At 45.5% G+C, this 24,337-nt stretch overlaps 1 protein-coding gene across 4 annotated transcripts in view; it reads right to left on the minus strand.

Annotated features, from left to right (window-relative positions):
- Window positions 1-24,337, minus strand: part of NEK6 (NIMA related kinase 6) — a 171,557-nt gene that overhangs the window by 117,546 nt on the left and 29,674 nt on the right. For 2 of the 4 annotated variants that reach the window (XM_066580800.1, XM_066580795.1), the window contains exon 2: window positions 6,349-6,539. The exons of 1 other annotated variant lie outside the window; for it this stretch is intronic. The gene's annotated coding sequence lies outside the window, so the exon portion shown is untranslated. The remainder of the gene's footprint in view (window positions 1-6,348; window positions 6,540-24,337) is intronic. One more of the 4 variants, XM_066580797.1, reaches the window with a different exon arrangement.

Here is a 24,337-nt window from a genome sequence, read left to right on the forward strand (position 1 = left end):
TAAAATAGGGACTATGATGGGTAGAAAAAAAAGCTGCATGTTATATAGAAATCATGCGAACAAAGCAAGATAATGCAATCATAACTACTTCTGCGTGAGAATATCTTTGCAATATTGTGCTGAACCATATGATACCATAGGGCGGCACACAAAGGGTGTATGGTTCTTCCAGGTATATGGAGCCTTATGACAGCGAAGACTTTAACTGGTGAGAAAAATTGTGGCACATGTAGTTTTAAGACCAAAATTCCAAGACAAAAGCAGTAAATAAATGAGAGTGTGTACTTCTATATACGGGGTATGTCAAAAGTGTGGAAACACCCATATAGAATGAAAATGGTTTGGCAGATGGGGACTCAATTTTGCATACAAGGTTGGGGCTTATGGCAATTAAGACTGCCTCCTTGATGGTGAGTAGAGGCTGGGAGATTAGCTGAACTGGGGTTTTCTCAGGTTGGGTTCACACATGCAGCTTTTATATATAGGGTGTCTCAAACTTGTGGAAACACCCATATAGAATGAAAATTGGTTGGCGGACAGTGATCAGATTGTGCATACAGGCTGCAGGGGAATCATGTTGGACCATTTGATCAAAATGTCGGGTATTTTGAATGCTGCCATCTTGGATTAAAGTCTTGAGTTTTCCAATGGGTTGTTAAGTGTGTGATATATCAGACTGGCAGAGAATTTCACCAGAACAACAATGCAATTAATTTGAATGTAACTTTATTCATTCTCATGTTAGCAGTGATTTTTCTTCATTACAGGCAACGTGATTGATGACGTTATCTCAGGCAGCACATGTAGAGATCGTCCCCCTTCAGGCGTTGCAGATGCAATTTATAATGATGCCATTTATGCATAGAGAAAATTTGCTGTATGGAGACAACTAACCCCACATTCTTCAGACAGACGGCGACTGTTGTGGCTTTTGCTGAGTGAGGCCAGAAGAGCGGTTCCTGGTACTTCATCAGAAAAAGTTTTTGGTTGCCCAGATTTTGGTCCATCAGCGACAGAATCTGGTTCTCAGGATTTGGAAAGAAGTTTGCAACTGCACTGTGGGTAATGGAAGGGCTGGTTGGTGGCACTGATTGAAATCGGCTGTGAAGATGTGTGTTGCATTCCCTTGACATAAGGACGATCTCAACATGTTCTGCTTGAGATAACGCCATTGTTCGCACTGCCTTTACTGAAAAAAAAATCACGGTAATCATATAAAAATGAATTAAGTTACTTAGAATGAAGCACACCATTGTTTTCCGGTGAAACTGCCAGTTGTATATATCACACACCTACCTTCCCATTGGAAAAATTACAGTTAAATCCAAGATGGCAGCATTCAAAATGGCCGACATTTTGACAACATGGTCAAACAGGTTTTCTCCCTATTCCCTGCAGCTTGTATGCGCAATTTGATCACAATTTGCTTCAATCCCCGAATTGGTTCAGGTAGGCGGCTCAAGGTTGACTCAGTCTTCCATCCTTTCGAGGTCGGTAAAATGAGTACCCAGATTGCTGGGGGGTAATAAACAAATGATAGCGCTGCGGAATAAGTTGGCGCTGTACAAATAACAAGTCCCTTCCCCCCACTGTCTGCCAACCAATTTTCATTCCATATTGGCATTTCCACAATTTTAAAACACCCTATATATAACGAACTTCATAAAAGCTGCATGTGTGAATCCAGTCCAAGAGCCCCAGTTCAGCTAATCTCCCAGCCTCAACTCACCATCATGGAGGCAGTTATTCTGAATTGCCATAAGCCACAACCTGTAGTTTAAGGTTGTCCATATGTAACTAATGCTTTTGGCACACCCATGCATCTAATGATCTGGCCATGTGTATATACAGTAATTCATACTTGCTTCTTCCTCTACATGGTGATTCTGTACTTAAACACAGTAATAAGACAAACAATAGTATAAAAAGCATAGAGGAGAGGAAGAAACAGGGCAGGAAACGAGTAATCACCTGATCATTTGGTTTCAAAAGACAAAATTACTATTTACTTTAGGAACCAGGTAAACCACTCCAGGTGTGAGGGTATATGTATATATTGCCATATGTTTTTTATGCTTTTATACCTGTATGCAAGTTCTATTCAAAGTTAAAATGAGAAAAACTTATATGCCGCCTTACATCAGATATTCCAAAAGTTTGCAAGGCTGAGAGAGATGTGTCCAGAAATTCAGAGATGATACAGAACCAGACACGAAGGCCGCGTGCTTGGCTGTTTTCCCAGAGGCGCCGTGTCAAGATAACGACTGTTCAACTACGTATATTACTATCAGTGCCTCAGCCGGAAATCCGGACTTAACATATATGGTTATGCGGTGAATTTGAGCTAATGAGACCATCACCCATTCCTAGTGATAAGACCAAAGGGTATATATAAGACCCCATGTAATCTGTAATAAAGTGCGCAGTTATGTCCCCGTGTGAGGAACTATACCAGACCTCCGTGTGTGGTGTCTCTTCTTTACCGCCGGCAGCGGGGCATTGGGGTGGGCCTGATTGGTGCTGTACGCAGAATTTCCCTGACACAGGAACTAACTTTTGTCTTTAAACCACAAAGCAACAAGAACTCACAGACACCATTGGAGAAAAAAAAGCCCAAAATGTTAAGCGTTCGCAATAAATTTCAAGCAAAATTGAAAATATCAGAATCCTTCCCCGAATTCTGCATCAAAACCTCCAGTTAGCAGTGCGGATTTTGGAGCAGAATTTAGGAGCGGCGTTCTCTGCAACAATGTTGCGGAGGTTCTGTCCCGTGCGAAAAGGTCCCCAAGTCTTCTATTACATGACAGCATTTTCCAAAAAACGCAGGCTGAGAAATGCCGATTGTGGCCGGCGCCTGAATTCAATCACTAGGACGCCAGGTCCCGGCCACAATCAGCGTTTTTTTTCCCTGCAGGGGAGAAATGCTGCCTCAAGTACTAGCATTTTCCTGAAAATTGCTGGGCTTACCTGGACGTTTGCACTGCTACACAAGCGTTAATGGTGCTCATGTAATAGCGCCCTTACGCCTCATTTCACTACAGGGATATAACACCTTCTGTCACTTTATGCCACAGATGACATCCGATAGCTGGGGGTCCCAGCAGCAAGGCAACCTTTGATCACCTGGCTCATCAGACATACCGTACAACTCAAGGCAAAGGTTTGAGATTATCGATGGGTACTAATTAAAGTAAAATCAAAAGATGAGCAAATTTCCCCCCCTTTGTGTGGTGTATTGTATATGAATTCTGGTGGAGGAGAGATCTTTGCTCCAGTCGACTGACATATACAACATCACCTCGTCCTCTTAAAAGAGTTTCTGCAGCTGCTGGGAGCAATGTGTGTTAGAAAGTACGCTACAAAGACGACTTCAGAGAGGAGAAAATCTAAAAATATGCCTAATATACATTCTAGTACTATTTTTACGGGAATGTTCTACCTTTACTACGGACTTTTCATGTCAATAAAGTATTTACCGGTTTTACTTTACAGTCAGGTGAATTTCCTTGCAGCGCTTCTAAGGAAAGTGAAGAAGTTTAAAGACTTTTAAGTTGTTGTTCCAAACTTTGGCCTTGAAGGGAAATACAGCAGATACCAAAAGAAGAGAAATGTAACAGGATACAACAGGATCGAGCTGGTTTAACCCTTCATATACCATATACAGAATAAAGCTTTAAGCCTGAGAAAGTCGGATCCTTCTAGTCTTATTGTGATGTACGCCGACGCTTGGAGTGTTGGGTATCTACAATCATCAGCAGACTTCTAGGGTGCGTTTTGTCATCTGTGGAACTAGTCTTTATACAATGAAAGCATTACTTACGGTAAGTGCTTATTTCAAGGAATCGGGTATGATGATGTAGAAAAAAGAATCTCATGCAAAGTCATCTTCTGACACGTAACATGCAATTCTTCACCTCGTTGAGGGCTGTAGTACCTCCGACCAAAGGCACAGAGATGCCCAATATTTGGATGCTGGTTCACAATAAATGTCATGTTCAGACTAGTCTGTGTAACTAAAGTTGGCCGTACAAGAGAGATGTCAAACCAATTTAATTCACAGTTAGTCTGTGATAGTTCTGGACAACATCTCCATAAGGTAAAACAACCAATTGCAGAACGATCCCTGACTGCACATCTATCGTTAGGCCGAAGCAATGTAATTCCCACCATGGTTAAGACTAACCCTCGGTATAACATAGCTAAAGTGGCCAAGAGTAGAAGCCATGTTGCGCCATTTTCGTAACTCCCATTCACTTCTATGGCATTACAGAAAGTGCAAGCGGATCCTGAGGATATGCCATCAGTCAAAAATGGGAATACCCCTTTAACAAGTATGGTCAACGACCGAAAGAATTCAACACGTCAGTCTTTGGTTAGTGTGTGGCACAGTCTTACAGAGTCTCAGCTATCTTCCTGCGGCCCACAGATGTGAATGGAGAGGTGGTCACTCACGCACAACAACGCTCCTGCTATGACTGACGTTCTCATGATCCCTGGTGGTCCCCGTGGTTGAACACCCAGCGAACAAACATTTATTCCCTATCTTGTGAGAAGTGCTAAATGTTTTTCGAGGGATAACCCCTTTTGAAATAACACGAAGCATTCCGACACACTGATGCAATGTAGTCACCTCCTATTCTAAGATCATGACTTTAGTGGCCTATTGTTCCTACATACAAAAGGACAGCCACACGTATGTAAACGTTAAGGTACGAGTGCTGCCTGTGCTTTCTAGAGTCTTGGAGAACCCTTTTAAACACTTAAGATGTCTAAAGAACCATAATCCCTTTGAAATTAGACACCGTTTTCTTGATAAGAGATTGATCAAATACATAGAAAAACACAAAGCGCTATTCAAAATAATTAGCAAATTATTTTTGCTTAAAACAGACATTAAACCTGAAGTCGCTCATCACTACCCTCCCCTGTAATCCGTTATGCCGCCCTTTGAAATCAGACGCCCAAAGTCGGACTCCACACATTTGTGTGGCTGCCGTATCGCAGCTCTGTACCATTGGGAGCTTATTATAGATGAGTGAGTATACTCGCTAAAGGCAATTGCTCGAGCGAGCATTGCCCTTAGAAAGTACCTGCCCACTTGAGACGGAAGGTTCGGGTGCTGGCGGCGGGCACGGAGCTGCGGGGGAGAGCGGGGCGGAACGGAGGGGAGATCTCTCTCTCCCTCTCTTCCCCCCGCTCCCTCCTACTGACAGCCGCTACTTACCGCTCCCCCGCGCAGGCACCCGAACCTTCTGTCTCGAGCGGGGAAGATACTCGCTAAAGGCAATGCTCGCTCGAGCAATTGCCTTTAGCGAGTATACTCGCTCATCTCTAGAGCTTATATGAAGCTGTAATATAGTTGTATGAACGAGACCATAATCAAATAATAGCGCAAATGTACCAGACTACACAAAGCCGTATTACATACCAAGCACCCCCCCTATCCACGACCCAATGAGTATCAGTTGCTTCTGTGTGAATTAGTCCCAGTTTATAGCCAGAGTTATTGTAAGATTTAGGGTAAATCATTAATCTCTTGTCATTGTATGAGATACCATATGGAACTGTGTGCATCTATCCAGCGAACATATTTTTGCTCTATTTAACTTTTTTTTAATGGATCACCCTCAACTTCTCTGGAATTCCCCTAAGTTATAGAATTCGGCATGACACCAATTGAGTGCAATATCACACCATCAAGCTTAAAAAATGTATACTTTTTTAACTATGGGTGACCGGTGGCATCCATCAAAGCCATCCAGTAAAAATAAACTAAAACAATACTAATAATTTTAACCTATATGTAACATGGAACCCAATGGGCGAGCATGATCATCCATTGAGGCATCTGTGAGACATATCCACTTCTGTCCATGTTGAACATCTCATGCCATTTACCTCAGGGTATACAAGGTTTAGAGAGAAAGTAATGAAGGCCACATCTTTACTTTAATCCAAGTTAATGCCTATACCTCGATCATTTAGGTTCTGTTCACATGTGATGGAGCCAAATAACGAAAGAACAAGCACAGAAGAGAACATAAGAGCCAAATGATGAAAATGCCGAATCCGGTACAACATGGACAAGAAGAGTGCCCAAAGGACCCTACTGACTATTACAAGATCTGCTAGATTTCAGTTATCCCACCTGGCATTTTCCTGGGCAAAAGAGCTCATTTCTAGGATTTTGAGCTAGATCACCGTTGGAACCTCTAAGCAGACCCTACAACGCAGATATGAACAGAGCCTTCTCAGTTCTTACTACCATCAAGAGCCAAGGCATTGTCACTATAAAAAGCACACTATATAACATTATTCTGCTATGTAGTAAAGTAATAAGACACTCACCCACTTATACCTTGAGTGGTGCGGTAGGGTCGGCACGTGCGTTTATCCCAATGGCCACATTGTCCTCCTCTTGATCCTTTAAAGTGATGTTGAAGGCCAAGTTGAACCTCTTCAGAGTCCGAATCACAATCCTCCACACACACAGGGTTGTATTTCTTGAGTGATTTGGTTTGCACAATTCTTAAAAGCACCTAAAAAGTTAGAAGAACAGTTTGTTTTTTTTAATTCTTTGCTCCACTTCATCCCAGGATTTTAATATGTAGTCAGAGATGCCATCTGCTAGGTCTAGGCATCCCATGGAAGAACATATGCTTGCTGATAATGTTTTCTTTGAGTCTTTGCTTGGGTAGTAACCTGAGCTGGACAGCTCCGGTGGGGAAGGGGATATGACGTCTGTGTTCTTGAAATGTGACTCTGTCTCTTCTGCTAATGCAGACGTTTAACCCATCAATCAGACGACATGATGGCAGAGCTCCAAGAGACCTCATAAAGAGAACACTTTTGGTGTGAAATGGATTTCATGAGGTCCCTGCCGTATGATACAATGACAACTCAATTTTTTACTACGTCATGAATGTTTGCCGGCGAGGACAGGAAATTCATTTTAGCACCGACTAAAAGGACTTGATTGTGCAGATGCCATGAAGGCACTCCGAAAAGGCACTAGCTATAGAATTCCTCATTACAAGACAGTGCCTCGTCTTGTGCCAGCCACTTCACTCAAGAACATTCGGAGTGATATCATGCCTTCTTCAAAAGAGAATATTCAATGTAGAAGGACAATTTCAATAACTAATGTATGGAGAAAGCTCAGCTTTGCCTTAATTTTAAGCGCTTTTACAGCTGGAAGCCGACTAGTTTTACATATGAATGTTTGCACCCCAATTAAGCTAATGAAGTATATGAACATTATTGCTAATATTTAGTCCACTATCCTATTATTTAATGTCCATCACAAAGTACGTATATGTTACAGAATGGGACGTTATCGCATATGCTTAATATCTGCAGTCTGCCAAACGGGTTAATTCACCAAGGAAAAGTTTAAAAAAAAGTTCTGATCAAAAAGAAGTAGTTAATACTGAAGCGAGAGAAAGGAAAGGAGAGAAATGAGGCATGACAAAAGGAATCCCATGCTGTACTTGCGATGGTTAAAATAGCCAAAAACTGCAAAATATAGAATTCCAGTTACACTGATTAAAATAATCCAAGTTCTTCATCATGCTCAATTAGGTAAGTCATTACCAATAATGTAGAAGTACATGTATGTACCTTTGCGGCACTTTTCTGGAAGCTTATTATAGTCAGATCATGATAGAAGCTGGGACTTCTTTTTTCAGCCTACCGGAGGGTCGGCCGCTTCTCTGCCTACCGGAGCGTCGGCCGCTTCTCTGCCTACCGGAGCGTCGGCCGCTTCTCTGCCTACCGGAGCGTCGGCCGCTTCTCTGCCTACCGGAGCGTCGGCCGCTTCTCTGCCTACCGGAGCGTCGGCCGCTTCTCTGCCTACCGGAGCGTCGGCCGCTTCTCTGCCTACCGGAGCGTCGGCCGCTTCTCTGCCTACCGGAGCGTCGGCCGCTTCTCTGCCTACCGGAGCGTCGGCCGCTTCTCTGCCTACCGGAGCGTCGGCCGCTTCTCTGCCTACCGGAGGGTCGGCCGCTTCTCTGCCTACCGGAGGGTCGGCCGCTTCTCTGCCTACCGGAGGGTCGGCCGCTTCTCTGCCTACCGGAGGGTCGGCCGCTTCTCTGCCTACCGGAGGGTCGGCCGCTTCTCTGCCTACCGGAGGGTCGGCCGCTTCTCTGCCTACCGGAGGGTCGGCCGCTTCTCTGCCTACCGGAGGGTCGGCCGCCTCTCTGCCTACCGGAGGGTCGGCCGCTTCTCTGCCTATCGGAGGGTCGGCCGCTTCTCTGCCTATTTCTAACCCTGTATAAGGCTTAACTCTTTCTAATTCAGTGTCGGACCTCGACCGACATTGAGATTTCCCTGCATAGCTCCCATGTCCGGTGAGATCCAACATATGTTTCCAATGCTATGCAGAAGAGAGCTCGGACATCAGACCTCCCTTTGCAAACTGTAATATACATATGCAGAAAAAAGGTCCAATATCAACCTTAGAAACATATGCTATATACATTTGAAACAGTTATAGCCTCCGGTCCACGGGCGATAATCTGCACATGAGTAACGCAATGAACGCTTTCCATAGGATAACTATGGAAAGCGCAGCCCGATGTACATGAGCAGAAAATCACAGCAATTTTCCGCTCGCGTCTAAAAATCACAATGATAGGTTCATTACGGAAAATCGCGATGACAAAGTGTTCTACCGGTATATGCCCCTGTATGACAATATAAGAGCTGGAGAGGGTGCGGGTGGCAGGGAAAGTGAATTGGAAAGGGTTAGTGATGAGATTCTGTTGATGCTACATTATCACCTTTTAACTCTTTGACTGTCAGGAATGAGGAAAGGGAGGTAGAGAATGTTGAAGTGCTTGTGATACAAAGGAGGTGACTAAGTACAGCAGGTGAAAAGCAAATTGTAATAATCCAGTCATTGACACGACAGAGAGGGTTATAGGTCTTCCAAGGAAAATGATGCAACTGACGTGTGAAGTTACACAGGGATTTGTGGGCATGTTGTCCTCGTTGCATCTTCAGCCTGTGAGAAGAGCCGACAAGGAATGATGACAGTGGAAGGGGCACAATGCTTGGGCTAGCGTTTCTTCAGCAATCAATGAGGGTCTCAGCACCTGAACCCCACTGATCAAAACTTTTACATTTCACTCGGACATGTCAAAATGTTTTAAATGTGTAGTAGTCTAAATCCATAAATTGCTTCCCCCTCAAGATTGGCGAACTAGACAGCAGCGTACCCTTTGCAGGACTGATTTCCAAAGAAACTTGGCAATGAATGAAGTGTGACTATATAACAAGTTTTATTTCCCATCCTGCCCTAATGCTAAAGCCAATAAAGCTTTAATCTCAGTCCAGGACAAACAAAGATGTCCGACCGGCTTCTGACTACCTGAGGCACATTGGTAGTCTAAGACACTACTTGCTGATCTGATTGGCCAGCACTGCTCATGTGGGCAGCATTGGGTAATCAAGACAGGTATAGCGTCGTAGACTAACAATGGATACTAATAGACGGTGCACGTTACGTAGGCAAAGAAGTGCTTCTGCCATCTTTGTTTCTTTAGATCCGGAGGGTCACTTCAAGTGATGACAGAGTATGGTTCCATCCAAGGTTCCGCCTGGATGCAATTTTCGGCAAGAACGCTGGAACGTAAAGACCAGGCATATACAGAAATTCTGTGTGAAGTATTATCTACAGACCAGAGAGTGGACCATTATACTCGTCATTTAGTATAATACATGGTAAGAGAGGATGACAAGTATTGTCTCGTCTATAGAGCTGGTCTGTATTATATTTCCTCTTCATACTGCCCCCTACCCACCAAAAATAAGTTTTTCCTAGTTCATCTGTAGGTGTCCAGCTATCTATGCTCATAAACACAGGGTTAAAGACCTGCTACACAAATCTGTTCAAGCCTCCCCGCTTTATTATTCTGTTCTGCCATACATAACGCATGGCTCCAGCAATCACACTCAGGAAGACCATTACGGAGCTAACCCAATGACAAAGGCTTTATTATGGCTTTATGACATATGAACTACTGGGATAAAGTTTATGGCAATACTCCATATCCTCGACTATAAAACACACTTTCTGTTCCACTGGTAATGAAGAGATGTCAATCAAAAGAAAAAGGTTTGTGACGTGAGAAGAAAAGAACCGTGAGAAGGAGGAGTACTAGCCGGTCATTGCATATGGTCACAAAAGCTCTCAGTAACCGCTAATAGTTGTAGGGGCCACCTCATCTCAAAACACTATAGCCATAAAGTTCATCATGTTTTATTCAACATACGGAAACTTCCTGTTAGCAAATGAAACGAAAACCCACAGCAAGGTTTAATGGGGAAATCGCAACCTTTCCTATATTCGTGATGGTGTGGTTTCCCTATTTTTGAACACATTCACTTTTTCCCCATAAACCAATAGTACATGCAAAGAGGATATATTACAGAAAAGTTCTTCTTGCCCTACCCATCAGCCACTTCTCCCGCTGCACCGATTCCTCACTCTAAGGCCTCATGTCCACGGGCAAAAGAAGAATTGAAATCTGCAGTGGATTTTAACTCTTCTCCTGCCCGGGGATCCGCATCCCATAGGGATGCATTGACCACCCGCGGGTAGATAAATACCCGTGGATGGTCAATAAAAGTGATTTTAAAAAAATGGAGCATGAAAAAATCTGGACCATGCTCCATTTTTGTGCGGGTCTCCTGCGGGGACGGCTCCCGTGGGCTTCTATTGAAGCCTATGGAAGCCGTCCAGATCCGCGGGAGACCAAAATCAGAATATACTCACCTGCTCCAGATTTTCCCTTCGCCGCGGCTTCATCTTCTCTCCGTCGCGGCCGGATCTTTTTTTCTTCGGGCCGGCGCATGCGCGCGGCACGCAACCGACGTGCCGTGCACATCCGCTGGGCCAAAGAAAGAAGATCCGGCTGCGACGGAGAGAAGATGAAGCCGCAGCGAAGGGAAGATCCGGAGCGGGCGAGAGGTGAGTTAATTCTTATTTTTATACCTCATGTCCGCGGGGCAGGAGAGACCCGCTACGGATACTCTATGGAGAATCCGCAGCGGGCCTGATTTTCCCCGTGGACATGAGGCCTTAGGGCTCATCACATTTGGGCTGTAGATACAGTTTTCCTGCTTCTTTATGGTGAAGGGTTCCTTATGATGAAACCAATCAGCGCCGTTTGGACTACATTGACTGTAATGCGTTCCATTCAGTGCCGGTGCAGTATTTTCCCAGTCGGGACTATTTTAGAGAAGAGTAGGTGGAGCGACTCCTATTAAGGGAGCACACCAGGTAATGAGATTGGTAATTTTGAGGATAATTAGTAGGGCGCTGCCAGTCCAAATACCATCACCTTGAGTAAAAGGGGCATATGCTTGACCATAAAAAGGAGAAAATGAAGGACCGTAGGCGCTACCCTCATGATGTAAGTTACATTAAAGAAAAAAGGATTTATCCCAAATCATCTATATTAGTTAACTGATAACTAGCATATAATGCAGGGAAGCAGAACTAGCTGGGAAGTATCTGGATGGGTGCATCCAATACTCCGCAGAAGAATGAGCCTGGCTGCTGCATTCAGGATGAACTGAAGAGGGGAGAGTTTAGTGAGGGGAAGTCCAGCCAGTAGGAAGTGGCAGTAATGGAGCAGAGAGTGGATAAGGGCGACAGTGAGGCCGCCTGCACACGGCAGAGCCGGATTCTGCATGCGGGAGCCCACAGCGGAATCCGACCCTGACAGCAGCGGCCTCCGCACGTACCTGTCAGGACTGGGGTCCGGGATACTGGAGGTCCCTGAAAAAACCCACAACCCCTGTCCCCACCTACTTGCCCCCTGGGCGACAACTGGGCAACGGTCCCTACACTCACTAAGGAAGGGGAACACGAGGACTAACGAACAGATAGACACTGGAACAAAAAATAGCAATCAGGAGTCAAAACACAAGTACGCGAGTGTAGCAGGAAGACCAAACTAACACTGGCACTGGAATCCAGATACAGGCAGATTTAAATCCCGTCAGAGCTCCCGCCCCAGCAGCTGATTGGGGCGGGGAGTCTGACAGGAGCCAGGTACAGCCAACCATGCTGGAGAACCTTCCCCCAGCCCTGCAGGAGGCAGAGCAGGAGAGGCGTGCCAGGATGCCATGGTGCCGAGAATGCGGCGGGGCGGTTCCCGCCACTTCTCTAGCAACCCGGCTGCGAAGAGGAGCCTGGCGGCCAGAGGAGGTAACAAGGACCGAGGCTCCCCTGCGCCGCACGGCAGCCGCCTGAGAGACAAGACCGGTGGTGAGTGCACGGAGGACCCGCGAGCCGCCGGTCCTGACTGTACCTGTCATTTCTGTTCTTCCTCTGTACTGAGGATGGACCCGGTGGCTCGCTAAGGACGGATTGTTTTTGAGGTCCAGGTGACATGAGCGAGCAAGTGACTGAATATGGGGAGGGAGGGAAAGGTCAGGATCAAATATGACCTCAAGACAGCGGGTGTGCTGCCGAGGAATTCTGGTGGTACCACAGACTGAGATAGGTTGGTCAGGAAATGGCGGAAACACAAGTAATTCAGTTTTTGAGAGATTCAGGTTTAGATAGAGAGAGGAGACGGAGTTGGAGACAGCAGACCGACAATCACTGGTGTAATGTAACGGGAAGGAGTATATAAGTTGGCATAGTCAGCATAAAGATGGTATTGAAACCCAATTCTATTGATAGTTTGCCCAACAGGGTCTGTGTAGATGGAAAAGAGGAGAGGACCAAAGGCCAAACCTGGAGGAACTCCCAAGAGCAAGGGCAAGACTATGGGTACGACCAACTCAATGTGACAACAAACCAGATGACATCAGCTGTAAACATAGACTTTTCTTTTTAGGTAATGAAACCTGGTAGTATTCAGTTGGGTTCACACATACAGATTTTGGGGTATTTCAACAGACATCCCATCCATACGTCATCAATTTTTCATCCGGATTTGTCTCCCTACTTTTATTATGTGGTATTGGGCAAATACTGATCTTCACACCCAATAAAAAAAAACTGAATATAATTATGGGGGCAAATGCACAAAAACATCGATCATGCAGTTTTTTTCTTTCGAAAAACTGCTTTAAAAAATACAGCCATGTGATTAACCCTAAAGAATTTCCGCCCCTGGACGCCTGCATAGGATTGCATTACAATACGAAAGTACGCGCAGAATATATGCTCTATTTCTGTGCCCCGCACAGAAGCGTCACTCCCCGGCTGCCGGCTCCAGTCTGCGCATGCGCGGCTGCCTAGCAGCCGGCACATGAAAGAGCCGGAGCTGCAGGAACGGGTGAGTTCCGCACTGCTCTCTGCAGGCGCTCGGGTCGGGTCCCGCTTCGAGAATTCTCGCAGCCGGATCCGACCCGACCGTCTGCAGGCGGCCTTAGGCTGCGGCTGAGAAAATCGCGCAAGATTTGTGCTTGCCGAGACGCACAAATCTTACATGAATATGACCCCATTCTTTCGAATGGGGTCATACACATGAGCGATTGTGGCATGTCCTATCTTTGGGCATTCCCACAGAACGCCTCGCATCGCCCATAGTTTTCAATGAGGCCAACAGCATCGCCTGTGTGCAAGGTTCACGCGATGCAAGGTTTACCCATTGAAAACAATAGGAAATGATCCGCAATCCTTTAAGAATTCTTTCCTGTAATGATGTGAAGCAGTTTTAACACAAAAACGCCTTGCATCTGTGGGGATATCGCACGTTGGCAGGCATAATATCGGGCCAGGCTTCACAACCCAATATCGCACCCGCCCGTGTTAAAACAGCCTGAGGGTGCATTCCCAAGTAACGGTATCTGGTTGCGGCTGCAATTCCACCCTGCCAGCACAGCCACCAATGGGAGCACGATCTTGATGACCGTATCGGCAAGGTCATGCCCGTATTAGTGGCCACGGCCGGGCGGAATTGCAGCTGCAAGCCGGTACCCGTTATGTGGAAATGCACCCTAAAGGAAAACGAAACAACAGAGGCATAAGGATACAATGTACCCGTCAGTTGGATCTTCTTTCATGCCATAAAGATTACTAATCAATGCTAGAAATAAACACAAAAAAGATAGTCCCCACTTGTAGCAATCTGTTCATCTGGTGTCTATAGAAACCGTTTCTGACTTTTTAACCAGCGGAGGAATGCGATGTCTGGTCACGTCAGTCAGCGTTAATTCTCAAATGGTTTAGAGAGTTTCAAAAGTTCCATTATTGTTCCAAGTATGAAAACACTTCAGGAACTCGGGTTACAACTTGCAGCAGTTAGTAAATTAGGCAAGCGCATGATCTCCCAAAAGCATCTGGATAAAAGTGACATCACGGTGGTCCCGACGCCGATTCTTCATTTACAGACCACCGGCGAGTGCAATAATTAGGAAGAGGATTTGAATTAGTAAAACTCAAAAGGCGAGCAGAAGAAATTTCCAAACTAGATAAGTCCTGTCTGTATGTACAGAAGGAGAACATAGAATGGGGCCCCGGCACAGAACACCCACACCTCTGTTAATGAGCGGTGAACCGCAAAATACTAGCCAACAGCCACCAGCCAGAACAGTTAATGTCCAAGTGTTTCAGCCATTTGACCAGGGAAGATCAAATAATCACTACTGGCATTAGAGAAGGGATTGTCTATATAAGTCAAACCCCCATCAATGAAGCATCAGAAGATTTTGAAGGAAATGTTCAACCGTTCAATAACTTACTCTATCAGATCATACAAGATGTAAAAGGTTTTCTATTGTGACATTAAAAAACATTCCTGCATGTAGATATTGCTGTTATAGATTTGTTAGGGCGCCCCCTGCTGTTCTTTTCATCACCTACCTGAACGTCCACTAAATGTTTCCACTGCTGGACAGAAGTTGTTTTTAGGTTGTATTTACACTGGCGGTATTGCTGCACAAGTTCCACCTAATTGCGATATAGATGGAACTCGCACGGGACATTTACCCTTTCCAATCCAATTTGTATCCTGGTTTTCCTAGGGGGCGTACACTTTTTCTGCCATTATACAAGAGCGCTATCTGCTGGCTAAAGCCAGTACTGCATGAGGTGACACGTTGGATAGACTCCAACAGCAGAGAGGCTGGCAATATACAGTAAGAGAACCCCCGATGGATGTCTTCCAACATCGGAGCTGTACAGCCTTAAATCATAATGTCTTCGGAGGTCAGACAGTGGATTGGAATGGGTTAATCCATTCAATGGGTTTGTACACAAGCGATTTTTCTTGTGGCCTAATAGTTGAGATCAAACAATCGCAGCATGTACTCTTTTTGGCCGATTCTCGTTCAAGCATTGTTCATTTTTTCCTAAGAGCGCGTGAAATATAAAAAAAGTGAATTAATTAAAAATTAATATTGCCATGTGATTTGCATGCGAGCGAGATGCGTCTTTCTAGCATTTTACTATTGTAAGCACTTGCGTGAAAAACAAAAATAAGCACTCATACCCATGACCGCGTTTTCACCGCTTATCACGTGTGGCCTCGCATCGCATCTCCCATAGTTTTCAATGGGGCTGGCAGTAGGTGCATGCAGTGCGACGCAAGGTTTCAATAGGAAAAACTCCATGATCCTCCTCCGCGACTGTCGGAAAATCGCATGTCCGCAAATGCAATTTCGGGCCGTAATTCACAGCCCGATATTGCACTCCGCATATTTTCAGAAACGCACTTGCAGTTTTCAATGCAGTTTTTCTAAGCAAAAACCCAAAAGTGTATCCAGCAAGAAGGAGAAGTAGAAGTCCTTCCTTTATAGTTCTCATTCTTTCTTAATCCACTTCTGGCTCGGACTCAAAAAGCTGCACCAAAAACCACAAGTGAGTTTTCCAAAAAGTGCTGTATGAGAAGCCACCCTTACAGAAAATATCCAGACTACAAAAAAAAATTATTTTAAGTTGACTCTTACCATAGTTGAAAGCCTGGAACAGAAAGCAATCCACTAAGGTTTACTGTACTACTTCTCGCTGGCATTCGGCGGGTGCTGCCAAGAGGTGGACCCTTTGTGAACCTGAATGCCAACAATTTTCCGCTCTCAGTGCCATGGCCCAACAAGACCAACAGATTTTCACATGAACTTTTCACAAAACGATGCCACGCAAAACTTTAAACCCCATGAGCAAAGAGTTACATCTGGTGGCTTGTTATAGGCTGCGAAATCCTCCTGGAAAATAACATGGGCTGCAGGAATGATCGCTGCCCAGCGTGACGGGCAGCTGAACTGGGACAGCGCCGAGATGACACCAGACGAGCACCGAACAGCTTGTAGGTACAATTAACAAAACATGTGTCCTACTTAATAAAACAGTTACGAAAACCGCGTTCATGACCTCCAAAAGTAACATAAGATTGTCTGAGCCGAGAGGAAATGGAGAATACCAGTCTAACCACAGGTAGGATTGGAAGCGACGTGAATGCATTACTGGTAGGTGTCTTTGAATTCCCCTAATTCACAGGTTTTTTAAGGTTTTTGACATAGCAAGACGGTGAACTCATTCTGTGACTCACTAGCCCAAATCCAGGGCATGACTATTCAAAGGTATGCAAGGATTTATAGTTAGCCCGTAACGACATAAAAAACAGATGGCGGTAAATTGGCAGAAGACAATCAGCAAGTCTGAAAAGTCTTTATCCACTTTAGACATTTATGCCATAAATGTTTGCTAGGTGACGTTCCCCGACCCCCCTATATGGAGAATATCTTCCCTACCGCCAATAGATTTTAATGGAGAGATGTCCGGCTCCCATGGAAACGCCCACTTTGGTTTGCACAATGGAGTTCAGGTGACTTCCGTTCTCCCAATAGGTCCCAAAGGCGAGACCCGCTCCACAGCGCCACCGCCTATCCTGTATATATGGTACAGCCATTTTTCACAAAAACAGGGGTCCCATTACTACCGTCATCCTCACTTCAGTAAGGAGATTGAATGGCGCAGCGGTCGCACTTGCACAGTGCCGCTTCATCCATTTTCAATTAGACTATCGGAGATGGCGGAGTACAAAGCACTCGGTTATTTCTGTCTGTCCCACTGAAAGGAATGGAACAGCGGCTGCGCATGCGCGACCTGCGCATCATTCAATGACATCACAGCATCAGGAAGTGAGGAGAATTAGCGAAACTGTCCCCCACCCCACCCTTCCCGTTCTTGGAATCAATTGGGGTCCCACAAACAGACTCCCACCGATGAATTAGTTTTCACCCATCCAGTGGATGAGAGAAAACTTGGGGAAAAAAACTTGAAATAACCTGGAATAACTTTTTAAGAAATATGTAAATAAGGGAGATGGGACAATACCTCTGCAGCGCCACATATTGGAAGGCAGCATTCCTGCAAGTCAATGTTAGGGCTTATTCACACACCCATATATCGGCCAGGGTTTCACGAAGGTGGAGGGGGGGGGGGCGGCAGCTCAGTGCACTGCTCGCGGCCCGGCCCGCCTCCTTCTCCTCCTGCAGAAAGGGACGCCATATATCAGCTGGGCGTGAAAACCCGGCCAAGATACAGAAGTGTGAATAAGTCCTTAGACTGTTTATACAAGCCTTGTAACAATGACTGGGAATGAAGAGCCATGCCAAAATCCATACACAGACAGCTGTTTCGGGGTGTTTGCCCCTCATCAGTGTGCAGTAGGTTTCTGGCTTGGCCAGCGAATGGCCTGTGATGTGGGTCAGTAATATTTATGTACGACCATTTACACATCTGCATCAGAAGCTATGTTTGGAGCCTTTTTAAGCAGATCTAGCACAGAACGCCACACGAAGCAGCACAGCAAGCTGCACTATTTTGTATGGAAGAATGCTAAAGGAGAGCCAGATGGACCCCATTATAGTCAACGGGGACCCCAGATGCAACTCAGTTCCACTACAGGATGGGTCGAGCCTTACGTTCTCCTATTCCCATAACAGAGCAGGAAGACTGAAAACCAAACCATAGCGTGAACATAGCCTTACCAAGGAGGAACTTTACCCCTTCTGACCAATATCATAGACTTCTCACCCAGCCAAGCCAGCAACCTACTGCACACTGAGGAGCTGAAACAGTCTGTCTGTTCATGGTTATCTTTTCCTTCTGGAGAAGACTCTGGCTTTGGCTTATATTCCCAGGCATTGTTACAAGGCTTGTTAAAAGGTCTGACATTGACTTGCAGTAATGCTACCTTCCAATAGGTGGTGCTGTAGAGGCATTAATCCACCTTCCCATTTGAATAAATTACCCAGAGGAGCATGCATGGCCTTACAAGTCTCCTCATTATGTGCTCTCCCCAAGGAGAAACGTTACCCCTTCTGACCCTGTATGAGCACAGAAAGTTTTGATACCTTGAGATGTTTCATTTTAGTACCGGAGCCATTAGGGATGACACTCAATGACAGGGTGCGGACACACAAATACATATGCACTCTCTCCAATGCATCAAGTCTACATGTACATGGGATGCACAAATACACTGTACTGATGAACATAACAAAAGCATGCACCTCCAGACTGACCCCAAGATCCCAGCTCAGATCCCAAAATATATTACAACATTTTAGCACAAGAGAATAAAATTTTTTTTTTGGACGGGACGACAGGCTGTTTTCACCCTGAAGAAATATGCGCTCTTGGCTTGGACTGCGTTGAGTCTGTGCATTTCGGATGCTGGATGAGTTTGACAGAACCCTCCTGGTGTTAATTTATACAATATGTCAGCAGTTTCCAATAAATAGAACTAACTTTCACTAGTAAGACTAGACACATATGGATCGTCACCGGGGCGGCAGGGATGCGACCACTGATTAAGTCGCTGTATGTCTTGCGGTAAAACAGCTGTTTCACCCAGAAAACGGCGCAGCTGATTGCAACAGCTGATTGGTTTTTCAGGTGAAACAGCTGTTTTCTGTTAAAATCATGTAGCCACTTAATCAATTTAAACCCGCAGCAGATGCGTGTCGATGCCGGTTGCAGACGCATAGTGGCCGCGCCGATGCAGCACTGTGTCTCCGCCCTGAAGCCGCGCAGGATGTAAATGCAGCAGAGCTGGCTGTGGAAATGTCGCGGTGTTTGCGGTACGAGCCATGTAGAGGAGATCCACTGTGTGTTGGAGAAACACTGCAGAGTCTAAATCCGTGGCATGCTGTCAATTCCAACTCTGGAAATGCAAGGGTTAAAACCCGTGGCAGATCCGTAAGAAAATCTACTGCAAAAACGTGCGGATTTCCACCATATTTTAGCCTGATGCAGAGGCATGGAGGAGCCCTGAAAGCTTGCGTATATAAATGTGTTTGGTTAGCCAATAAATGTATCACTTCCAAAATATTGTGTCATATTTAACCCTTTGCAATCCAATCTGGGATTCAGGGTTTCCTAGGGAACTTTCTCTTTCTGCCATCATACAATGGCGCCACCTGCTGGCTAGAGCCAGTACTGCAGTATGGGACATGATGGAGAGGCCCTGGACAACAGAGTGGCCAGTAATATACAGAAAGAATACCCTGCCGGACGTCTTCCGACATCAGAGCTGTACAGCCTTCAATCAGAATGCTTTCAGACGTCGGACAGTGGATTGGAAAGGGTTAACATCCCATCAATTCCGCTACAACAAATATGTAGTTTGCAGAATAGGTTCCCCATATACAATAATCATTACTTGCCCTCCCTATTCTCTATCACAATCAACAAGGTAATGACCAACTAAGGCCGGGCTTACATGAGCGCAAGTTTAGCGCATATTATGTGCGTAGGCAAATACATTGTCGCTGTTTCGCTCACTTCTGTGAGCATGCACTGCGGAATACGCGAGAGCAAAAAAGAATGCAGCGTGTTCTGTTTCGCTACATATTAAGAGAGCCCATTGTTCTCTATGAGTGCGTAATCAATGACGACCATACGTAATTACATAGCGCATGACTCTGTCATACGCAGCACAATATCGCTGCCATTCACGGCAATTGGCAAGTAGCAGAGTTTTACGCATACGGTCGTGTGTGCCCAGTCGAAGGGCTTATTCAGACGACCGTATATCGGCTGCGTTTTCATGCCGAGTTGATATACGGTGTCCTTGTCTGCAGGAAGGGGGGGTGGAGGATGGAAGAGCCAGGAGCAGGAACTGAGCTCCCGCCCCTTGCCACTATTTGCAATAGGAGGGGGCGGGACAGGGTGGAGCTAAGTCCCGCAGCTTAGCTCCGCCCCATCCCACCCCTCGTATTGCAAATAGTAACAAGGGGCAGGAGCTCAGTCCCCGCTCCTGGCTCTTCCATCCTCCTCCCCCTGCAGACAAGGACACCGTATATCATCTCGGCGTGAAAACCCAGCCGATATACGGTGGTCTGAATAAGCCCGAAGATGGCATCTTCACGGACGAGCGTGACGTTAATATAAGAAAATTATACTACATTATCACACTCGTAAAATTGTACTATATCGCTCTCGTAAACCTGTGATTGTGATGCATTTTGCGAGAAAAAACACTCTAATTACTGAAAATGTGTTTTTTCACACTTGTGGGGGGAAAAAAACTAAACATTGTATTGTGCGCTAATACTTTTAATGGAAAAAAACCATATGGGAATTGCATGCAAAAATCGCATGGTATGTGAGTGCAATGTGATTTTTTTTTTTTAACACGCCAGTAGGCAATAATGGGCGATTTTTGAACAGAATTGCCAAAAAATAGCACTTACTGCGATTTTTCTATTTTGCTGTGAAACAAAGAAAAATCGTTTGTGTATATTACCGCATTGTGTATAAACCGCATTGGATTCTTATCAAGTATGATTTCTGCACATCTCGCAACGCACTGAAATCACCCGTATAAATACAGCCTTTAGAATCCGACCGACTGCTAGCAATTTGTTTGGGTAACTGACTCTTATCTCTCAGGCAGGCTGCAGACTAACGCAGCCCCCTCCAGACGTCCCTCGTAGAGGCAGTCAGCATAAGTCTGTCCACAGATGGGCTCAGTCTTGGATTCTGCACTGACACAAGAAACAATGCCAAGACTGCAGTGATAAGTTTGTCTAGTTGCGGTCCAATGTGACCGTGCTACTTCCTGACATCTAACATGACACCGATCCGGCTGAGATCCTTGGCCGTCTGCACAACTGACTTCCTGCCTAGCCCCTGGAAGTGATATGCAGGATGTGATGGGTCAGCGGTCCTGTGAACCCAGGGCAATGATCAGGCATTCAGCAGGGAAGCCGCCATACACTTACATTAACTCCATGGAGTGACAGACTATAAAGAGCGAATGGCAGCGCTACACAGGAGACAGACACATAGTCAGTGTAGAGAGCAGGGAGACATCACATATATCATTTTTATAAATGATCTAGAGGAGGGAATTGATGGGAAACTGATCAAATTTGCCGACGACACAAAGCTAGGAGGGATAGCTAACACTAGGGGAAAAGAGAGAGAGTGTTCAAAACGATCTAGAAAAGCTTGCACAGTGGGCGGCGACTAACAGAATGGTATTTAACTAGGAGAAATGCAAAGTCCCACACCTGGGCAAGAAAAATGAAGAAAACACAGAATGGGAGGAATTGAGTTAAGCAGCAGCAAATGTGAAAAAGACTTGGGTATACTAATAGATCATAGACTGAACATGCGTCAACAATGTGATGCAGCAGCCAAAAAGGCAAACACAATTCTGGGATGTATTAAGAGAAGCATAGAGTCTAGATCACGTGAGGTAATTATCCCCCTCTGCTCTTCCTTAGTCAGACCTCATCTAGAATACTGTGTCCAGTTCTGGGCACCCCACTTTAAAAAAGACAAACTGGAGCAAGTTCAGAGAAGAGTTATCAAGATGGTGAGCGGTCTGCAAATCATGTCCTATGAGGAACGGTTAAAGGATCTGGAAATGTTTAGCTGCAAAAAAGAAGGCTGAGAGGAGACTTGATAGCTGTCTACAAATATCTGAAGGGCTGTCACAGTGCAGAGGGATCAGCCCTATTATCATTATTGTCTGCCAGCAGCTTTCTTCCCTCTCTACATGTTCAGCTATAAGTGTATGAGCATGGTGGGAATGGGAGTCAGAAGGTATAGCTATTGACTAGAGATGAGTGAGCACGCTGGGATACAGCAGTTACTCGAGCGAGCATCACTCATCTCGAGTAACTGCTTACTGGTCCGAGCATGCTTCGAGGGCAGCGTGTGAGAGATCTCTCTCTCGCTCTCCCCCCCGCCCGCCATTCACCTTCGCCATCCCCCCCCCCCTCGAGCAGATACTCGAGATGAGCGATGCTCGTTCGAGCAACTGCTGTATCCGAGCGTGCTGGCTCATCTCTACTATTGACCGAACGAGCCTTCAGCCAACAGCTCTACCTTCTGACCCTCCATACAGAGGCTTAGCCAAGCGTGCATGTCTTCTCCATCGGGGAATAAGTCACTGACAGATTGCTCTTGCAGAAGCTTACCTTCCTTGGAGGAGAAAAGGATCATGCATGTTAAAATGCAACATTGCTCAAACCCCCACACAGAATTCAGAGTGGAAGCCTCTGTGCCGACCTCTGTGTAGTGGCCAGCGCTTGTAACTGCAGGCAAGGTTCTCATTGAAATCATTGGGAGACATGCCTGTAGTTACAAATGCCGGCCACTAACATGGAAGTTCGGCGCAGAGACTTCCGCTCCAAATGCACAGAGGTCGGAGTGTAAGCCCCCGCACCGACCTCCTTATAGCGTCCACTGCTTTTAACTGCAGGCACGGCTCTGATTGATTTCAATGAGAGCCGTGCCTGCAGTTACAAGCACCGGCCACTATACAGAGGTCGGCGCGGAAGCTTCCGCACCGACCTCTGTATTATTGCGGCGCTGATAGCATGCGCCCGCTCAGCTAATCAGTCGGGGTCCTGAGTGACGGACCCCGGCCGATCAACTATTGATAATAGGTCATAAATAGTACTTCACTGGGAAACCCCTATTGTTGCGAAAATGACTTTACATGACTTCTGTCTATCTACCTTTTACTAATGTGATTGCGGCCCGTGAATTTCACAGTTTTTACCCAGTTTAAACTCCTTTAATGCTTGCTAAAAATCAACGATAAGTCGATGAATGATGGGTCATTCGTTCACTGCTGGCCCTTTCACACGGCGCAAGCGTTGGACAAATGAAGTCTCGGAGGAATGTTTGAGCCTGATAATTGGGCCGTGTGTAAAAAAAAGGGCGTCCACAAATAAATGCACTGCTGACTGATCTACAGAATATATCTGGCCTTTACAATAAAACTCATGGCTGCTTTGCTGGACCATTGTTAGATCTGCTTGTAAAGGCCTAAAAGAAGGAAATAATGTAACTTTGATTCCTGTTTATAAAAGAGGAAGCAATGTGCTCACACAAAGCACTCGGCAAATAGCCTGAGTGCAGAAAATGTGAAAAAACCTATTAAAGCACAACCCATAATATTTACTGATCTTTCAGAGGTCCTTAATCAGAATCTATCAGTTTCCCAATGAGGAAGACATGCCAGGGAAACATTAGTAAAGCTGTTCCTGTGGAACTACTTGAGATACGGTATGTTGCCATCACATAAGACGACCTTTCCGCTCCCCTGACATCTCCGCTTCCATATAAACATGTATTCACTACAAAGCGACTCGGGAACATCAGTTCTCAAAACTCTGCATTATGCTGTTCTTCTATTACTCCTCCTGGAAATGTATGAATAAATTGACAACTGGACATTACCTTTCCTCCTAGACGTGGTGATAGTGTAACGGGCTTCTCTAAATGGTTATTGCGATGGTTATTGCCTAATATTGCACCAAATTCTGGCATGCACCAAAAACGTATGCCGAATTTTGGCACAACAGAACGAAGCATGGCAACGGATGGTTATTGATTGGCTGAAACTCACAGATAAAAAAAAAAAAAAAAAGACAACAATTTCTTGATATGCAACAGAGAGTACAAGGAAGATGTAAGGAAAGAGGTGCAATAGTCTGCAGGGAGATGCTGCCTGTGTGAGAGGGGAGTAGCGGCAACACGGACCCTGGGTGTGAGAAGACTGCTTGGTGAGCGCCGTGCACAGGAACTGAAGGCTATCTTCTGCAAAGAATCGCAGAGCAGTTGCTCTATTGCCTTGACATAATGGAGAACAGCTGTATAGCGATAAAAGACCAATAAGGATAGCAAGGTAGAGTTACACTCCCAACAAGCCAAAGTCGGTAGCAGCAGCGATTCCTATCCAAGGAAATGGTAAGTGAGGCTAGCCTCAATTTTAACGTTAGTTGTGCATATCGCTAGGGACTTGATTAGTTGGGCAACAGGCCTGAGACATTACGTCGAAGGACTTGGACTGATTAGAAAAAATATACTACGCGCAGGAAGGCAAGTTCACATAACAGAGGCACC

The sequence above is a fragment of the Eleutherodactylus coqui genome, chromosome 10, assembly GCF_035609145.1.
Source record: "Eleutherodactylus coqui strain aEleCoq1 chromosome 10, aEleCoq1.hap1, whole genome shotgun sequence".
NCBI lineage: Eukaryota > Metazoa > Chordata > Amphibia > Anura > Eleutherodactylidae > Eleutherodactylus > Eleutherodactylus coqui.